This window comes from Ursus americanus, chromosome 8, assembly GCF_024610735.1.
Source record: "Ursus americanus isolate L20-20 chromosome 8, mUrsAme1.1.p, whole genome shotgun sequence".
Classification (NCBI taxonomy): Eukaryota; Metazoa; Chordata; class Mammalia; order Carnivora; family Ursidae; genus Ursus; species Ursus americanus.
The window spans coordinates 23723236-23738520 of record NC_142134.1 but is presented as its reverse complement, the minus strand read 5'-3'; positions in this window follow the sequence as shown (position 1 = coordinate 23738520).

The window sequence follows — 15285 nt, the reverse complement described above, 5'->3', positions numbered from 1 at the left end:
ATGTGTACCTCCAGTTGTGGTGCTGCTGGGCAAAAGGCAGGTAGGGTGGTTCCATATTTTATGAATGCCTGTGATTTCTGGAAAAGCTGGCCAGTTCTAAACCCTACTGACTAGAAGGGGCCTTGAAATTCCCTCTAGGTCTCTTGTCACAATGAGAAGAACCAGGAAGACTTTGTTTTTTCCTAACAAAAGCTAAAATTCCAAGGAAGATTAAAATTGAGGAAGTCTTCTAACTCTTTTTTGGCCCCCTCAATTGTCTGTGTGCTCTGCATTCTTGAATTCTTCAGAACAGAAAGGGAACCTTGGTGTCAGTCTATGACTAATAAGATCATCCAGACAATTCAAAGTGAAAAATTTATGTAACTTTGAGAAAACCTTGGCCAAAATCTGAGGTTGGTTTTTGGCAATGCTAAAGTCAACATATATTAACAACACAAATGTTTCTTTGTGTCCTGCAAACTTGGGACAAGCCATAGATTTTGACATCTAGCATTCACCTTCATATCCAACCTGTGGAGTTGGTGGCAGAGTGTGGCATCTTACCAAAGGAAAAACAACAACTTGCTTGTACATACACTGTACATGCTTGGCTTATAGTTTGTTTTTTGTTTTTTTTTTAAGTCCTTATTTTGTATCATCTCAAAATGTGAGTGAAATCTTGGAAGCAGCTTTTCTACTATCTGCTTTGTTTGTCCATAATCCAGTATTCACAAGACAAAGAACAATTTCTCCAGGATTGCACTTCATCCTGTCCATTTTTGAGACAGAAATACTAAAATGAGAAACATGTGTGTCACTCTCTAGCTGTACATGGAAAAAGTTTTCTTTTTTGGAAAAGGTTTCTTATTGAAAACGAAATCACTTAGGATTTCCAAGGAAGATGGCAGAATAGAAAGATCCTGGCTCACTTCATTCCATAGATACAACTAGATAACACACATGTCAGTGTAAATAACCCAGAAAACAACCTGAAGACTAGCAGAACATACTCTCCATAGCTAAATGTAGAGAAGAGGCCATAGCAAGGAGGGTAAAGAGGATGGAGATGTGATCAGGAACCAAATGGACCCATGGGACTGTCCATGGGAGGGAGGGATGCTGTGGCTATGGAGAAGGGAAAGGAACAGATCCCACACCAGGCACTCCAGTCATGGGGGACCTGCACTGCAAAGATGAATCCCTGTAATATTTGGCTTTGAAAACTAGAGCGGTCTGGCTTTTGAGTTCTTACAATCAGTGGGGTTTAGCACCTGGAACTTAAAAAAAGAAGAAGAAGAAGAAAAAAAGAAAAGTAAAAGAAAAAAGAAGGCTTTTTTCTTGGTTCTGAGAGAAGCAGGAGTGTTAAAAGAAACTGAGTCCCTGCCTTTAAAGAGACAGCACAACAAATAGCCCTGCTAAGATACAGCATAGAAGGAGATATTTGAAAAATGCCTGGGATATATGGGAAGGAGTTTAATATACTAATCTCAGTGTGTGTGCTATAGAGACAGAGATCTTTCAGAGACATCTCCAAAAACAAAGGAGCTGGCAGGAACCATTTCCCTCTCCCAGTCCCCAGCCTAGATACACAGACATCTGTGGGAATGAACACAAACTCTTTCTACCTATTTTGCTAACAATGCTCCCATCCCCATGTGCTTCTGTGGATCTGCCCCTCTCCAATCTAGCCATCCTCAGCAAGAGCTTTCCCAGGCAGCTGCAGGTCCCTGCCCAAAGTGGACATGTGCAGGACTCACTGGCACCACATGCCCTGCTCCCGCCCTTCAACACACCTTTGCAGGAGTCCATCCAAAGTGGTTTATGCAAGCAGCCCTAACAGGGGCCAGCACCACTGCAAAGCAACTCCTGCCCTAAGGAGAGGGGGAGATAACCATAGAGACCAGTCCGATTTTGGCCACAGCAATGGGCCATGGGCAGATATCTGATCTGACAGCAAGCCCCACCAACCAACAAAAGCCTCTCAAGAACAACATAGGGAGAGCACCCTGAAGCTCTGGCAAATGTCTGGTCTGACCTAACTCAAACCCAAGGTGGCCCCAGACAGGACAACTAAAGCACAGGTCTCAAACTCTGCCTGCAGAAGGCAAAGAGAGGCATTGCAGATGACTGGACTGAAGGCAAAAGTAGCTCAGCCACAACAGTAGGGCACATGCAACACTCAGAGGAGACATCCTGAAGTGCCAGGTTCTGGTAAACAGGGGAAATTGCACTGCAGGGCACTACAGGACCTATTCTTCATAAGACCACAGCTCTCAAGAGGAGGAGACATAGCAGACTTTTCCTAACACAGAGAAACAGACACAAAGAGTTAGACAAAGTAAGACAGAGGAATATGTCCCAAATGAAATAACAGGACAAAATCACAGCAAGAGACCTAAAACATAAAAAAGATCTGATCAGAGATGAAGAACTCAGTAACAAATTAAAAATACACTAGATGGAATAAATAGTAGACTAGAGGAAGTAGATGAACTGATCAGTGATTTGGAGTACAGAGTAATGGAAAGCAATAGAGCTGGAGAGGAGAGAGAAAAACCAATACTAAAAGTGAAAATAGATTAAGGGAACTCAGTGACATCATCAAGCATAATAACATTTGATTATAGGGATTCCAGAAGAGAGGGCAGAAAATTTATTTGAAGAAATAATACCTGAAAACTCCCCAAATCTAGGGAAGGAAACAGAAATCCAGATAAAGGAGGCACAGAGAGGCCCCAGCAAAATCAACTCAAGGAGGTCCAAACCAGGACATACAGTAATTAAAATGTCAAAAAGTAGTGATAATGAGAGAACTTTAAAAGCAGCAAGAGATTATTTTTGCTTTTGTTTCCCTTGCCTCAGGAGACATATCTAGTAATAAGATGCTATGGCCAATGTCAAAGAGGTTGCTGCCTGTGTTCTCCTCTAGGATTTGATGGTTTCCTGTCTCAGATTTAGGTCTGTAATCCATTCTGAATTTATTTTTGTGTATGATGTTAAAAAGTGGTCCAGTCTCATTCTTTTGCATATTGCTGTCCAGTTTTCTATTGGGACTTCATCAAAATAAAAAGCTTCTGCACATCATTAGCCATCAGGGAAATTCAAATCAAAACCACATTGAGATAGCACCTTACGGCAGTTAGAATGGCAAAAACTGACAAGGCAGTAAACAACAAATGTTGGAGAGGATGTGGAGAAAGGGGATCACTCTTACACTGTTGGTGGGAATGCAAGTTGGTACAGCCACTCTGGAAAACAGCGTGGAGGTCCCTTAAAAAGTTAAAAATAGAGCTACCCTATGACCCAGCCATTGCACTACTGGGTATTTACCCCAAAGATACAGACATAGTGAAGAGAAGGGCCATATGCACCCCAATGTTCATAGCAGCATTGTCCACAATAGCCAAAGCGTGGAAGGAACCGAGATGCCCTTCAACAGATGAATGGATAAAGAAGATGTGGTCCATATATACAATGGAGTATTACTCAGCCATCAGAAAGAATGATTACCCAACATTTGCAGCAACATGGATGGGACTGGAGGAGATTATAACTGAAATAAGTCAAGCAGAGAAAGACAATTATCATATGGTTTCACTCATTTATGGAACATAAGAAATAGGAAGATTGGTAGGAGAAGGAAGGGAAGAATGAAGGGGGGGTAAACAGAAAGGGGAATGAACCATGAGAGACTATGGACTCTGGGAAACAAACTTAGGGCTTCAGAGGGGAGGGGGGTGGGAGATTGGGAAAGGCCAGTGGTGGGTATTAAGGAGGGCACGTATTGCATGGTGCACTGGGTATTATACACAAGTAATGAATCATGGAATATTACATCAAAAACTAGGGATGTACTGTATGGTGACTAACATAACATAATAAAAATTATTATAAAAATAAATAAATAATAAATACATAAATATAAAAATGTGTTTATATATTTTAAAAAAAGCTTCTGCACAGCAAAGGAAGTAGTCAATAAACCTAAAAGGCAACCTTTGGAATGGGAGAAGATATTTGCAAATGACATATCTGATAAAGAGCTAGTATACAAAATATATAAAGCACTTATAAAATGCAACACCCAAAAAACAAATAATCCAGTTTAAAAAGGGGCAGAAAACATGAATAGACATTTTTCCAAAGAAGACATACAGATGGCTAACAGACATATGAAAAGATGCTCAACATTCATCCTGAGGGAAATGCAAATCAAAACCACAATGAGATACCACCACACACCAGTCAGAGTGGCTAAAATTAACAACACAGGAAACAACAGATGTTGGCCAGGATGTGGAGAAAGGAGATCCCTCTTACACTGTGTGGGCATGCAAACTGGTGTAGCTACTCTGAAAAACAGTATGGAGGTCCCTCAAAAAGTTAAAAATAGAACTACTCACAATCCAGCAATTGCACTCCTAGGTATTTACCCAAAGGACACAAAAATACTAATTTGAAGGGATTCATGTGTCCTGATGTTCACAGCAACATTATCAACAATAGCCAAATTATGGGAACAGCCCAAATGTCCACCAACTGATGAATGGATATCATATGTATATATTGTATATATAAATATATATAATGGAATATTACTCAGCCATAAAAAGGAATGAAATCTTGCCACATGGGATGAACATGGGGTGGGGGGAGATGTTGGAGGGGAGATGGGTGGGAGATGGATTAAGTAGGTGATGGGGATTAAGGAGTACATTTGTTATGAGGAGCACCAGGTGTTGTATATAAGTGATGAATCACTAAATACTACACCTGAAACTAATATTGCCCTGTATGTTAACTAGCTGGAATTTAATAAAAACTTGGAAAAAAATAAAAATAGCAAAAGAAAAGAAAATACCTACATACAAGAGAAACCCCAAAAGGCTATCAGCAGATTTTTCTATCACCAGAAACTTGGCAGGCCAGAAGAAATTGGCATGATATAGTTAAAGTGCTAAAAGGAAAAAACTTACAACCAAGAATATTTTATCCACCAAGGCTATCATTCAGGATAGAATAAGAGATAAAGAATTTTTGGGGCACCTGGATGGCTCAGTCGTTAAGCATCTGCCTTCGGCTCAGGGTGTGATCCTGGATCCCTGGGATCGAGCCCTGCATCAGGCTCCTCTGCTGGGAGCCTGCTTCTTCCTCTCCCACTCCCCCTGCTTGTGTTCCCTCTCTTGCTGGCTGTCTTTCTCTCTGTCAAATAAATAAATGAAATCTTTTTTTTTATAAAAAAGAGAGATAAAGAATTTTCAGACCAACAAATGTTAAAGGAATTCATCACCAGTAAAGTAGCCCTACAAGGAATGTAAAAGGGAACTCTGTGAGTGGAAAGAAAAGACCATAAGCAGGAGTAAGAAAAGTAGGAAGCACAAAAGCAGTAACATTAAGTATATGTATAAAACACAGTCAAGGAATTCACACAATAAAAGGATGTAAAGTATGACATCACATACCTTAAACAGAGGAAGGGGAAAGAGAGAAGTAAAAATTTTGTGTTTTCAGAATGGGTTGCACTTAAGTGACCATCAACTTAATGTAGACTGCTATATGCATCAGATGTTATATATAAATCTAATGGTAATGACAAATCAAAAACCAGTAATAGAGGGTCACCTGGGTGGCTCAGTTGGTTAAGTGTGTGCCTTTGGCTCAGGTCATGATCTCAGAGTCCTGGGATTGGGCCTAAGATGGGTTCTCTGCTCAGTGGGGAATCTACTTCTACTCCTCCCTCTGTTCCTCCACCCACTTGTGCTCTCTCTTTCTCTCTCTCTTTTTCTCTCTCAAGTATATAAATAATTTTTTTAAATAACCAGTAATAGATATGCAAAAAATCTATTTTTTTATAAAATAAAATAAAGGGAGCAGTTAAGATGGCAGAGTAGTAGGGGTACCCTGAGCTTTCCTCATCCCTAAAACACAGCTAGATCACTATCAAATCATTTGAACAAGTAGGAAATCAATCTGAGGATTAAGAAAACAATCTGCACAATTGGAGGAAGAGAACGTGGCAGATACAATGTTCAGAGCCAGGATTCAGGGGAGAGAAAAGCTGTGGTGCTGGGAAGGGAAGGAAGCCCTTTTCATGGACTGAAATCAGAGAAAGAGGGAGAGAGCTGGAGAAAGAGCAGCACATAGGATTTTCACAACACACTATGGTGAGGGGATCCCCTGGGTCACACTGGGAGAGATTGCTCCCCTTCCTGGAGTACAATTGAAAGATGGCATTTTGCCTCTCCAAGGACAAAGGGCTTGCTGGGAGCCATTGAATGGCTGTTCAGCAGCAGAGGACAGAGGCGTGTACAGATGGCAGACAACCTAGTCACAGCTTGTTGCCGTGCATCACAATAGACTCCAGCCACCAACTGCTTGCTGTGAAACTGATTTTCTGGGACAAAATGGTGCTGGGCACACCTCGAGTCTCTCCTCTGGGAGAGGGAAGCAGGTCTGTGCCTTCCCAGGTCCTTCAAGATTTGGAGTTTTGAATTCCAGGCACCAGCCAGAGATAAAACACAGGAGAACTGTAGCACTGGGTGTGCCAATGGTCGGGCATAGACAGGGTGAGGGCAGTGATCTGATGATAGCCTGGGACACAGGAAAGGAGATTATTTGCTTTTCTGCAAGGACCTCCTGAACAGCGGCTGCCATGAGTCACCCTCCCCAGAGAGGAGAAGGTACAGACGGTGATGATGAGGTCATCTTCCATGCTCTCCACCCGCACCCCTCCACCAGCATGGTCAGACCTTGGAGAGAAACACAGTGTCTCCAAAGCAACTTGGTGGTTGCTTACACCAAACCCACCCCCTGAGCCTGGCAGGGGCATATTTGCAAGGGCAGGTCTGTCTGTGAGCCAGTACAGTACAGACCTTCATGTACCAGGTCTGCTGATCATAGAGTGCTCCAAAGCATCAGCTTCAGTTTTAGTGGAAATAGGATGAAGCTTTCTTTTTCTTTTTTTAAATTTTATTTTCTTCTATCATTTCTTCTTCTTCTTTTTTTCTTTAGTATCAGGCTTATAGTTTCTTGTTCATTTTTTGGTTGGTTTTTCCCCTTGTTTCTTGGATCAGCCTTTTTTTTTTTCTTTTCTTTTTTCCTTCTATCTTTCTTATTGCTTGGAATCAGGCTTATAGCATTTTGTTTGTCTGTTTGCTTCTCTGTTGCTTTTCCTTTTCTCTTTTCTTGGATAAGGCCTTTGTTTAAAATCAGGCTTAACTTAACAAACAAACCAAAGCACACCTAGTTAAACATCCATACACTCCCCACTGCAAGCAAGGAGGAACTCTGTAGAGAATTGACCCGTGGGAAAGAGCAGCCAAAACACAACAGCAGAGTGCACAAAGCATACACCAGAAACACTTCTTGAAAAGCCAGGCCCTGGACAGTATAGGACCTCTTCTTAGTATAGCTATTACTTTCAGGAGCAGGAAACATAACAAACTTCCATAACACACAAAAGATAGAAACCTAGACAGAATGACAAGATGAAGAAATTCTCCCCAAAAGAAAGATCAAGAAGAAATCACAGCCAGGGATTTGCTCAAAGCATATATAAGCAATATATCTGAACAAGAATTTAGAACAACAATCACAGGAATACTAGTTGGGCTTGAAATAAGCATAGAAGACACCACAGAAACCCTGGCTGCAGAGATAAAAGACCTAAAAACTAGTGAGGCTGAAAAAAAATGCTATAACTGAGATGCAAAACCAACTGGATGTGATCACAGCAAGGATGGAAGAAGCAGAGGAATGAATAGGCATTAAATAAGATAAAATTATGGGAATAATGAAGCTGAAAAGAAGAGGGAAAGAAAATTATTAGATCATGAATATAGACTTTGAGAAATCAGTGAGTCCACAAAGTGCAATATCTGTATCATAGGAGTCCTAGAAGAAGAGTAGGGAAAGATGAGAACCTCCTAATCTGGGGAAGGAAACAGGCATTCAAGTCCAAAAGGCACAGAGAATTCCCCTCAAAATCATCAAAAACAGGTCAACACAAAGATATGTAATAGTCAAACTTGCAAAATTCAAAGATAAAGAGAGAATTCTGAAAGCAGCTAAGAACAAAAGGTCCTTAATGTACAAGGGTACATATATAAGGTTAGCAGCAGACCTGTCCACAGAAATTTGGCAGGCTAGAAAAAAAGTGGAATGATATGGTCAACATACTAAATGGGAAAAATACACAGCCAAGAATACTTTATCCAGCAAGGCTGTCATTCAGAATAGAAGGAGAGAGAGAGTTTCCAAGACAAGCAAAAACTAAAAGAATTTGTGAATGCTAACCCAGTTCTGCAAGAAATACTAACAAGGACCCATTGAGGGGGAAAGAGATACCAAAAGCAACACAGACCAGAAAGAAACAGAGACAATGTACAGGAACAGCAACTTTACAAGTAATACAATGGCACTAAATTCATACCTATCAATAATTACTCTGAATGTAAATGGCCTCAATGCTCCAATCAAAAGACCTAGGGTATCAGAATGGATTAAAACAACAACAATAACAAGATCCATCAATATATTGCCTATAAGAAACTCATGTTAAACCCAAAGACACTTCCAGATTGAAAGTGAGGGGGTGGAGAACCGTCTATCTTACTAATGGACAACAAAAGAAAGCTTGAGTAGCCATACTTATGTCAGACAATCTAGATTTTAAACCAAAGACTGTAATAAGAGATGAAGAAGGACACTATATCATAATAAAGGGGTCTATCCAACAAGAAGATATAACAATTGTAAATATTTATGTCCCCAACTTGGGAGCAGCCAAATATATAACTCAATTAATAACAAACATAAACTCATTGATAAAAATATAATAGTAGTAGAGGACTTTAACACCCTACTCACAGCAATGGACAGATCATCTAAGCAGAAGATCAACAAAGAAACAATGGCGTTGAATGACACCCTGGATCAGATGGACTTAATAGACATATTCGGGGGCACCTGGGTGGCACAGTCATTAAGCGTCTGTCTTCAGCTCAGGGCGTGATCCCAGCGTTCTGGAATCGAGCCCCACATCAGGCTCCTCCGCTAGGAGCCTGCTTCTTCCTCTCCCACTCCCCCTGCTTGTGTTCCCTCTCTCGCTGGCTGTCTCTGTCAAAGAAATAAATAAAGTCTTTAAAAAAAAATAGACATATTCGGAGCATTTCATCCCAAAACAACAGAATACACATTCTTTTCAAGTACACATAGAACATTCTTCAGAATAGATCACATACTGGGTCACAAATCAGCCCTCAACAAGTATAAAAAAATCGAGATCATACCATGCATATTTTCAGACCACAATACTATAAAACTTGAAGTCAACCACAGAAAAAATTTGGAAAGACCACAAATACATGGAAGCTAAAGAACATCCTACTAAAGAATGAATGGGTCAACCAGTAAATGAAAGAAGAAATTTTTTAAAAAATGGAAGCAAATGAAAACAAAAACACAACAGTCCAAAATCTTTGGGATGCACCAAAGGCAGCCATAAGAGGGAAGTATATAGAAATACGCCCTTCCTCAAAAAGCAAGAAAAGTCTCAAATACATAACATAACCTTATACCTGAAGGAGTGGGATAAAGAACAGCAAATAAAGCCTAAAGCCAGCAGAAGAAGGGAAATAATTAAGATTAGAGCAGAAATAAATGATATAGAGATTTTTTAAAAGATTAAAACAGATCATTGAAACAAGGAGTTGGTTCTTTGAAAGAATTAATAAAATTGATAACTCCAAAGCCAGACTTGCCAAAAAGAAAAGAGAAAGGGCCTAAATAGATAAAATCACAAATGAAAGAGGAGATATCATAACCAACACCACAAAGATACAAAAAATTGTAAGAGACTATTATGAGCAATTATATGCCAACAAATTATGCAATATTGAAAAAAATGGATAAATTCCTAGAAACATATAAACTACCAAAACTGAAACAAGAAGACAGAAAACATGAACAGATCCATAACGAGCAAAAAAACTGAATCAGTAATAAAAAATCTCCCAGCACACAAGAGTCCAGGGCCAGATGGCTTCCCAGGGGAATTCTACAAAACATTTAAAGAAGAATTAATACCTATTCTTCTGAAGCTGTTCCACAAAATAGAAATGGAAGCAAAACTTCCAAACTCATTCTATGAGGCCAGCATTACCTTGATTCTATAACCAAAGACCACACTAAAAAGGAGAATTACAGACCAATATTTCTGATGAACATGGATGCAAAATTCTCAAGATATTAGTTAATCAAATCCAACAGTACATTAAAAGGATTATTCACCATGACCAAGTGGGATTTATTCCTGGGCTTGAAGGGGTTGTTTAATATCCACAAATCAATCAATGTGATACACCACATTAATAAAAGAAAGGACAAGAACCATATGATCCTCACAATAGATGCAGAAAAAGCATTTGACAAAATACAGCATCTTTTCTTGATAAAAACCCTAAAGAAAATAGGGAAAGGAGGAACATACTTCAATATCATAAAGGCCATATACAAAAGACCCACAGCTAATATCATCCTCAATGAGGAAAAATTTAGGGCTTTTCCCCTAAGGTCAGGAACATGACAGGGATGTCTGTTCTCACCACTGTTGTTCTATATAGTACTGGAAATACTAGTCTCAGCAATCAGACCTCAAAAAGAAATAAAAGGCATCCAAATCAGCAAGGAAGAAGTCAAACTGTCATTATTTGCAGACAATATGATACTCTATGTAGAAAACCCAAAAGACTCCACCAAAAAATTGTTAGAACTGATGCATGAATTCAGCAAAGTTGCAGGATATAAAACCAACATATAGAAATCTGTTGCATTTCTATACACCAATAATGAAGCAGCAGAAAAAGAAATCAAGAAATTGATCTCATTTACAATTGCACCCAAAACCATAAGACACCTAGAACTAAACCTAACCAAAGAGGTAATGGATCTGTACACTGAAAACAATAGAAAATTTATGAAAGAAATTGATGAATACAAAAAGAAATGGAAAAAACATTCTTATGCTCATGGATTGAAAGAACAAATATTGTTAAAGTGTCTATACTACCCTAAGTGATCTACATATTCAATGCAATCACTATCAAAATACCACCAGCATTTTTTTTTTTTCACAGAGCTAGAACAAACAATCCTAATTTGTGTGGAACCAGAAAAGATCCCAAATAGCCAAAGCAATCCTGAAAAAGAAAAGCAAAGCCAGAGGTACCATAATTCCAGACTTCAATCTGTATTACAAAGCTGTAATCATCAAGAGAGTATGGTATTGGCACGAAAACAGACCCATAGATCAATGAAACAGAATAGAGAACCCAGAAATGGATCCATAGTGTGTGGTAACTAATCTTCAATAAACCAGGAAAGAATATCTAATGGAAAAAGGACCGTCTCTTCCACAAATAGTGTTGGGATAACTGGAGAGCAACATGCAGGAGAATGAAACTGGACCACTTTATTACATTATACAGAAGAATAAATTTAAAATGGATGAAAGACCCAAATGGAAGTAAGGAAACCATCAAAATCCTAGAGGAGAAAGCATGTGGCAACCTCTTTGACCTCAGGCATATCAAATTCTTCCTAGACATGTCTCCAGAGGCAAAGAAAACAAGAACAAAAATGAACTACTGGGATCTCATCAAATTAAAAATCTTCTGCACAGTGGAGGAAACAATCAATGAAACTAAAAGGCAACCTATGGAAAGGGAGAAGATATTTGCAAATGACATATCTGATAAAGAGCTAGTATTCAAAATCTATAAAGAACTTATCAAACTCAACACCCAAAAAACAAACCAGTTAAGAAATGGGAAGAAGATATGAATAGACACTTTTCCAAAGAAGACATCCTGATGGCTAACAGACACCTGTAAAGGTGCTCAGCATCACTCATCATCAGGGAGATACAAATCAAACCACAATGAGATAGCACCTCACACCTGTCAGGGTGGCTAAAAATAACAATTCAGGAAACAACAGGTGTTGGCGAGGATGTGGAGAAAGGGGAACCCTTTTGCACTGTTGGTGGGAATGCAAACTAGTGTAACCACTCTGGAAAACAGTGTGGAGGTCACTTAAAAAGTTAAAAATAGAACTACCCTATGACCCTAGGGCAGCTGAGTGGCTTAGGTAGTTAAGCATTGGACTCTTGATTTTGGCCCCACATCCAGCTCCATACTCAGCAGGGAGTGTGTTTGAGATTCTCTTCCTCTTTCTCTCTGCCCCTCCACCCCTGCCCTGTCTTAAATCTGTCTTAAATAACCACTAAATCTTTAAAAAAATTTTTAAAAAAAGAACTACCCTATGACCCAGCAATTGCACTACTAAGTATTTATCCAAAGGGTTCAAAAGTGCTGATTCGAAGGGGCACATGCACCCCAATGTTTACAGCAGCACTATCAACAATAGCCAAATTATGGAAAGAGCCCAAATGTCCATCGACTGATGAATGGATAAAGAAGATGTGGTATATATATATACACAATGGAATATTATTCAGAGATCAAAAAGAATGAAATCTTGCCATTTGCAACAATGATTGAACTAGAGTGTATTACACTGAGTGAAGTCAGTCAGAGAAAGACAAATATCATATGATTTCACTCATATGTGGAATTTAAGAAACAAAACAGATGAACATAGGGGAAGAGAAGGAAAAATAAGATAAAAAGAGATAGGGAGGCAAACCATAAGAGACTCTTAAATATAGAGAACAAACTGAGGGTTGTTGGAGGGCAGGTGGGGGAAAGGAGGGTACTTGGGATGAGCACTGGGTGTTGTATGTGAATGATGAATCACTGGATTCTGCTCCTGGAACTAGTTCTGCACTGTATGTTAACTAACTTGAATTTAAGTAAAAAAACAATAATAATAACAAAGAGAAAGGAATCCAAGTATATCATTAAGAAAGCCAACAAACCATGAGGGAAGAGAACGATAGAAGAAAGGAACAGAGAAGAACTACAAAAACAACCACAAAACAAGTACTGAAATGGCAACAAGTACATACCTATCTATAATTACTCTGAATGTAAATGGACCATACACTTCAATCAAAAGACATAGGGTGATGGAATGCATAAAAAAGCAAGACCCATCTATACACTCCCCACATGTAACTCATTTCAGACCTAAAGACACACATAGATTGAAAGTGAAGAGGTGGAAAAACATTTATCATGCAAATGGAAGTAAAAAAGAAAGCTGCGGTAGCAATATTTATATCAGACAAAATAGAATTTAAAACAGACTGTAGAAGAGACAAAGAAGGACGCATAAAGGGAATAATCCAACAAGAAGAAATAACAATTGTAGGTAATTATGAACACAACATGGAAGCACCCACATACATAAAGCACCTATTAACAAACATAGAGGAATGAAACAATGTAATATAATAATAGTAGGGGACTATAACGCCCCACTTGAGTACATCATCCAAATCGAAAATCAACAACAAAACAGTGGCTATGAATGACCCATTGGACCAGATGGATGTATCAGATATATTCAGAATATTTCCATCCTAAACAGCAGAATACACATTCTTTTCAAATGCACATGGAACATTCTCCAGAAAAGATCATATATTAGGACACAAAACAAGTCTCAGTAGTTTCAAAAATATTGAAGTTATACCATATACCTTTTCTGACCATAACACCATGAAACTAGAAATCAACCACAAGAAAAAAACTGGACAGTGGGAGCCTGCTTCTCCCTCTCCCCTTACTCATCCCCCCTGCTCATGCTCTCTCTCTCTAATAAATAAATAAAATCTTTTTTAAAAATCTGGGCAAAACACAAATATGGGGCTTAAATAACATGCTACTAAATGATTAATGGATCAACCAAGAAATAAAAGAGAAAATCAAAGAATACAGGGAGCCAAATGAAAATGAAAATCCAATGGTCCAAAATCTTTGGGAGAAAGCTGTTCTAAAATGAAAATTTAGGGGCGCCTGGGTGGCACAGCGGTTAAGCGTCTGCCTTCGGCTCAGGGCGTGATCCCGGCATTATGGGATCGAGCCCCACATCAGGCTCCTCCGCTGTGAGCCTGCTTCTTCCTCTCCCACTCCCCCTGCTTGTGTTCCCTCTCTCACTGGCTGTCTCTGTCTCTGTCGAATAAATAAATAAAATCTTTAAAAAAAAATAAAAAAAATAAAATGAAAATTTATAGCAGTAAAGGCCTACCTCAAGAAGCAAAAAAAAAAAAAAAAAAAAAAAAAAAAAAAACTTAAACAACCTAACCCTACACCTAAAGGAGCTAGAAAAAAAAAAAATCCAAAACCAATAGAAAGAAGGATTAGAGCATAAATAGATAAAATAGAAACTAAAAAACAATAGAACAGATCAATGAAACCAGGAGGTGGTTCTTTGAAAGATCAACAAAACTGACAAAACTTTAGCCACACTGATCAAAGAGAGAGAGAGAGAGAGGACTCAAATAAATAAAATCAGAAACGCAAGAGGAGAAATCACAACCAACACTACAGAAATAAAAAGCATTACTACAAAGCTGTGATCACAAAGACAGCATGGTACTGGCACAAAAACAGACACATAGACCAGTGGAACAGAATAGAGAACCCAGAAATGGACCCTCAGCTCTTTGGGCAACTAATCTTTGATAAAGCAGGAAAAAACATCCGGTGGAAAAAAGACAGCCTCTTCAATAAATGGTGCTGGGAAAATTGGACAGCTACATGCAAAAGAATGAAACTTGACCACTCTCTCACACCATACACAAAAATAAACTCCAAATGGATGAAAGACCTCGATGTGAGACAGGAATCCATCAAAATCCTAGAGGAGAACATAGGCTGCAACCTCTTTGACACTGACCACAGCAACTTTTTTCATGACACATCTCCAAAGGCAAGAGAAACAAAAGAAAAAATGAACTTGTGGGACTTCATCAAGATAAAAAGCTTCTGCACAGCCAAGGAAACAGTCAAAAAAACTAAGAGGCAGCCCACGGAATGGGAGAAGATATTTGCAAATGACACTATAGATAAAAGATTAGTATCCAAGATCTACAAAGAACTTCTCAAACTCAATACACGGGAAACAAATAAATCAAAATCGGGCAGAAGAGATGAACAGACACTTTTCCAATGAAGACATACAAATGGCTAACGGACACATGAAAAGATGTTCAAAATCATTAGCCATCAGGGAAATTCAAAACAAATCAAAACCACATTGAGATACCACCTTACGCCAGTTAGAATGGCAAAAATTGACAAGCAGGAAACAACAAATGCTGGACAGGATGTGGAGAAAGGG